This window comes from Glycine max, chromosome 18 (assembly GCF_000004515.6).
Source record: "Glycine max cultivar Williams 82 chromosome 18, Glycine_max_v4.0, whole genome shotgun sequence".
Lineage (NCBI taxonomy): Eukaryota > Viridiplantae > Streptophyta > Magnoliopsida > Fabales > Fabaceae > Glycine > Glycine max.
The window spans coordinates 3,401,931-3,408,636 of NC_038254.2; the positions used below are offsets into that span (position 1 = coordinate 3,401,931).

At 25.4% G+C, this 6,706-nt stretch overlaps 1 non-coding gene across 1 annotated transcript; it reads right to left on the reverse strand.

Annotated features, from left to right (window-relative positions):
- Nucleotides 1-5,603: 5,603 nt before the first annotated feature.
- Nucleotides 5,604-5,661, reverse strand: MIR4396 (microRNA MIR4396). Its single transcript, NR_048731.1, has one exon. It is a non-coding gene; the product is annotated as a microRNA MIR4396 (primary transcript).
- Nucleotides 5,662-6,706: the final 1,045 nt, after the last annotated feature.

A 6,706-nucleotide genomic window follows, 5' to 3' on the forward strand; every position in this document is an offset into this window, starting at 1 on the left:
GAAGAAGGGGACACCTTTTAATAATGGTAACCGGTTAGAGAGAGAGAGAGTGTGTCCTCAGAGGAGAGAGAAAATAATTTTGTTTTATTTTATGTTGAAATTATTATTTAAAAAAAAACGGAGAAGGGGAGGGAGTGACGTTGGACGTGGCGCCCACTTGGTACCAGATCTGCCACAAATGCATGCAACCTACGACACGTGTTTATGACGTGTCAGGTGATTTCCTACGTGGCTTTCAATATCGGTTGGCTTCACAACATTTTCTATTTTGTTTCTGAAAGTAATTATAGAAAATTAATTTATTTAAGGAGAAAAAAGAAAGAAAAAAAGCTGCGGTGTTTATCTAGATGTGAAAAAGACTTGTAATTTTAGCTACTACTAGAAGGCACAAGCTGTCACGGCTCGGTTGATTTTCTTTTTTTCCCTGAAAAATCATGAATTTTTTGTGAATTTCATATTTGAGATTGATATTTGATAGTGATTGACACACTCTCGAAAAATTTGAGTTGAAAAATTTCTTGGTTGTTAATGTAACTACCAATTTTATTGGCAATGACTTGTACAATTTATTGTTTATTCGTGTTATATCTAAATAATAATAATAATCATAATAATAAGAGTAATAATATGTTTTAATTAAATTATAATTATAAATGAATAGAAAACTAATGAGTGTTTGGAGCAAATTATGGTTATGATACTTTACATTTATTCATAAACTTCTTAATTATCAACGAGATTTATTTTATAATTTTTGTATTTGTTTTAAATTTTTAAATAAATAATGACAAGTTAGCAACCTATCAGAAGTCAGAACTGCATAAACTTGCAATTTTTAATATAAATATTAAATTTTTTTTAGAAATATATAAATGTTTTATTCACTCCTAGGTTCTTGGATAACAATTGTAAGATAATATATTTATGATCTAATAAAATTGTTTATAGACTCTTGAATTAGTGCATATTAATTATTAAAAAAAATAGGAATTCCTATTATGTGATAGTGATACCAATTTAATTTTCGTACTATTATGCATTATTTTAAAAAAAAATATTGTTTCCAGATAGAATCGATGGCATTAATTAACTCTAAAGTTGTATTGATCGAAGCGTATTTTTTGTTGACTGAGATTTTAATTGTACACATATAACACTGTTTTAGTTCGACCCAATTGAGTAAAATAGTGAGGTTCTGATCCGTGTCCTTAATTAAGATATTTGGTTAAAAAATTAAATGGAAAAAAATATTTAGTATAAAAATCATAAGAAAGTGTAAAAAAGTTACGAGCAATCTGATTTTACGTATTTTGATAAAAAAAAAAGATTTATTATTTTAATTTCTTAATTAATTCCTTAAAAACAGAAAATAGTAAATATCTACCAAAAGTATTTCAATCTCAAGTTAGTTGAAATTTTACCTATTAATAATATATAACAAATATTGATCTAGTACTGTGATATTAATTATATTTATAGGATTATGAAATGACTTTAATTTCTTAATATGAGACCTAATGCCTCCGAGAAATAGTTATACACCAGATCAGGAGTGTTTCACTGTGTTCATGTGGATTTATTGCAAAAATCCTAAGTTTAGGTGATAATATTAATTTTAAACAACATTTAATAAATTGGACTGATATAAAACTTTGGATTGAGGTAACTAATTATATGGATTAGTTTTAAACCTCGTGTTGAACAACAGTTAAAAATATTTTAAAATTAATCTATTTTAATTTAACAAACTTCTTAATAACAAAAAATAATTATAAGTAAGTCAAGGGATATATATCTCAGTTAATTAAATAACAGAATGTATATGGTGTATATGACTATTGTAAACTTTTTGCGTATGAATTATTTTAAACTTTTTAATATTATCTTTCATTCTTGCTTATTAAGAAAATTATAAGAAGTCATCTAATGATATTTTCTTTCCTCTCTTTTCATTAGTCGTTATTCTAACACATTCATAATTCGTCATGCTTACACATTCATAATTCGTCATGCTTACACATCTAATATTAATTATTATTATTTTTATCAATAACTAAGATTACTTACTTTAGATGTAAAAAAAATAATTACTTGTTTATCTTTTAAAGAGAGGTAGTCACAAAGTGGAATCCATGTTGATGAAAGTTAAATAATCTCCTACTATTATATTTTAGGATTTTGAAAACAAAACAATATTTTTTTAAAAAATTTACTGCAATTTTTAAACTTTTATGATATTGAACATTCAAACTCTTCATTTAAAATTTTAAATTAAATTATAGCATATATGATCAAAAAATAAATTTTAACATATTAATTATACGTAAATAAATATTATGTTTTCAAAACACAAAATATAGTATACTTTAAATATCTAAAGAAGTATATATTTTAGAATATTTAAAATATTCCATTATAAAATTAATTTATCACATCTAATAAACTTTTAAGGGAAAAATTATTGTTACTCTAATATGTTTACTATTATATTCTTATAAAATCAAATTTATATATTTTCTCCAACTAGACAAATAGTGCCATATGAACACTACTTGGAGTTCATATACTTTTCTTTAAATTTATAAGTTTTAAAACAAATGTCAAACTAATGGTGTGAAAACTATAGCCTCATTTTAGATAAGATGGATGATCTAGAAGTATGTTAGTCGTTTGATTACAAAGAAACTTGTTTAGCGAAATAGGATAGAGGAATATTGGACAAGGTTTAGAATTGAGAAAGATATAACAAGTGCATATATTTTTATTTAAAAGATAAATAAAACAGAGAAAAACATGGTAGATAGTAGAATAGCTTATAGGCCAAGTAGCTAGCTAGATCATGATTATAGATTGCATGGAAATTTTTTAGCAAAATCAGTTTGAAAAATATTATACTCGATCAGGTTTGGTCCAGATATTGAATTTATCATGTAACTCGCTCATAGAAATACTATAAATATATTTTTAATTTTTTTAGCACATAGTCTTTTATAGGTTAAAATTTGCTTGAAATGAAAAAAATATAAGTCGGATCCTATGTATCTTTTGGTCTTAATTCTTCGATTGATTAAAAAAAATTCTGATTAATTTAGAATTCAGTTAAGAGAGATAAGTAAAGATAAGTAAAGTCTGATCAAAAATTATTTTTATTAATGATCAAATTCAAATATTATCAAAATAGTTCAACCTTAATTTCTACATATTGATCATTTCAGCACATAGTATGTATTTAATTTTTTTTATTAGTTTTGTAATTTTTAATAAATTTTAACTAATAACAGATTAATTTTTTTGTGAGAATGAAAAGAATAGATATTGATTATTATAGGCAAAAATTATATATATTAACCATTATATTTTGATTATCAATCATCAATATTAAAACATATAAGTCACGTCGGTTTTTTTAAAAAAAATCACATGATTATTTTAAGTGATAATGTGACTTTAAATTTTAATTATTTATGTAAAAAAAAATTAATTTTTAACTAATTTTGTGCAACATAAATTAAGTCTAACCACACAATTTATAAATTCTATGCGTGACATCTTTATTAATTTTCTCATTCTTTTGAAATATTAATATAAATACTTAAACTTAAATTTGCAATACATATATATACTTTGTATTGCTCTTGCCGGAGTAAAGTTCTTTCATTCTAAAGTTTGTTTTCAAAGCTTTAGACTCTTGATTCTTTAATTGGTTTATTCTTGTCAGTTTTATAAAATCTAATCCACAAAAACCTGAATGAATGATGTAATAAAAAAGAAGAAAAGTAAAAAAAAAATAGTGATATACTATAAAATAAATTTAATTGAAACATAATGATAATATAAATGTTTTTATATTATTTCCTCCTATCTTTTTTTATAAGAAATAATTTTTAATGTATTTTACACTAAAATTTATTTTTTTTTATAAAAAGGACCAAAAGTAATATTATTCAATTATAAATGTCATATAATTGAAAATTATTTTTTTAATATTTATATTAAAATTTATATTTAAAATGATATATTAAAATTAAACTCGTATGAAATTTTGAATGCTGCAAAATTGTGGTTAAGAAATTAAAAATAAAAAGTTTTTACTGAGAAAATATAATTGTGTACTCTTTCATAATTTTCAATACAACCATTTCAATAGATGAATTTTTTTATTATTATTCTTTAATAAGTGTTCTTAGTTAATTAGCAGAACTCATTCTGAAAAACAAAACTCAACCCAAATAACACGGAGTAGCATGCATATAGGTAGTTAAGTTTTAATGCCAAAGATCCTATCAAAGATTATTATGTTGGGATAATGTGCACCTTTAGCTAGATTAGTTAATTAATGTAATTTTTTTAACCATGTTCTTCTTTAGACTTGAGACATTAAATTAAATTTATGCATGCATATAGGGATGGGGGACAAATACAAGGCAGACAAGGACCCGCCTCTAGGTACCATAATGGCCTAATAGTTAAGTGTTAATTATATATAGAAATTGACAAGAAAAGAAAAATAAGAGAACAAAACAGCAATTTGGTGATGAGAAGGCTTGTGCGGCAAGAATGACATTTAGTAGGTATGAACTAGCTCCTCATCCTTATTTTGAACTACATATTAGGAAATATGAGATAGGTCATGAATTTTGTCTTAAAATTCAGGTTGCAGTGTACCCAGTAAATGTCTTGGCCTTGCACATGTCTAAATCACAAGGATTTAAGTACTCTAGTAGACAGTATAATTTTGTGAATTGCCTAGATGTCTCGCTTTTTCAATGGTAAGTGAACATTCGTTTTCTTAATATTTTTATAGCATATTACCATTAAAATCAAGGGAGAGAGGTTAACAAAAAAAATTAATTTGCTTCTTTGTAAATTTCTCATTTCTTTTAGTTGTTAAGAAGTGGTAGATATATATCAGATTTGGGAAAATGACGTGGTAGGAAGGATTGAGAATAGTTTCACATTTTAATTAAAACTATGTATTATAGTACTAATTAAGTTAGTTTGACTAGCTTGTTTATATGATATGAATCTATTTTAAGATGGCTCTCATGATAAGTTACTTAAAAACTTAGTAATAAGGTTTCTAAATAGAACATACAGGTTTCTCTTTCTCCCATAATTTTTGTTTTCTTAGAAGACCATAATATTATAATGTGTTTTGTGTATATTGTGTGGTTTCTTCTTTATGGAAATATATTGTGTATATTGTGTGATTTTTAAAGAATAATGATGATTTTTATATAATTATCTTCAAAGTCATACCAATGGTAATTATTAAATCAACAACTATATACTTAGTTTCATGAATGTTTAATTATATTTGTTGATTATTACTTAGATAATATTATAATTATAAATATGCAGTTTTTCATATTAAAATTTATATTTATAATTAGAAAACTATTTTATATGTTACTAATATTTATTGATTATTATTAAGATATAAAATAGTTTTTTAATTATAAATATTGATTATAATATTATATAATAATATTTATTGATTATTAGTAATATTGATAATATCATAATATTGATTTAATTTATCTAAAATTTATTTGCAGGTAATTCAACATTTAACATCGGTATTGATGTAAGCAACGATATAGAAATATGTAATTTCTAAGACAGGGCTAACGTCAGCATCGTCTTAGAAACTACATATTTTCACATTGTTCGTGACATCAGCATCGATGTGGAAGTAAACATATTCTACATCGTTTATCAAGAGACGACCGACTTAGAAGATATAATTTCTACATCGGTGGTGGACTGAGGACCGATGTAAAAAACGTTATATTTTTACAACGGTAAATTTTGGAACGATGTTGAAACATAACACTAATAACGTTGTATTCTACATCGGTTAAGCACTGATGTAGAATGTTGTTTTTAACCGATGTAGAAAACGCGCTTTGTAATAGTGATCGGAGGGTCCTATAGAGGAAAACAAGAGGACACTAAGAAGCAGACGGACCACTCAAACTCATTAATTATTTGCTTTGTGTTTCAAGTGTGAAAGTGTTGAATCCAAATCTAGAGTTGTGTTTGCATATGTCGTTGTCATCCCCAGCATCATATTTAATCCTCTCTGATCAAATTCCTCCCATCATTTCAATTATGGATAGAGTGTTGTTCATCACCAATAAAATAAAATACAGAGAAAACTCCCAACCTCTCTTTTATTTTCATTTTTTCTCCAAAATAAATATTATCCTTTTTCGGATGTGATTTTCAAAGATATCAGTGCATTTAATGGATCAACGTAGACTGTTTCTGAATCATATGGTTAGCTGAAAACTTAATTAACAAATTATAGAATTAAAAAATGAAGAGTTTAAGAATGAAAATTGGTAAATTAATTAATTAAATGAAAATTATTTACTAATAAATTTTAATGATTAACTGTTACAAATAAAGTTGCCTTAAAAGTGATGTTTATATTTGGATCATGTGGCCAACTCAGCATGAAGGATTGAGTCTCACACATCCATTTAAGCATTTTAGCCATAGCTTCAATGGTTGATGGGTTGTGGCCTGTCCAACCAACTCAACTCTATAAAGGGTTGAATCACATATAAGCACGTAGACAACAACATATACTCACATTGCCAGACAACGCACCGTATCCTTAACATGTCAGGGACATAAAACATTTTGCATACAGGCATGTGACCTCGAATACATGTGTAAAGGATTATCGGTGGACCTC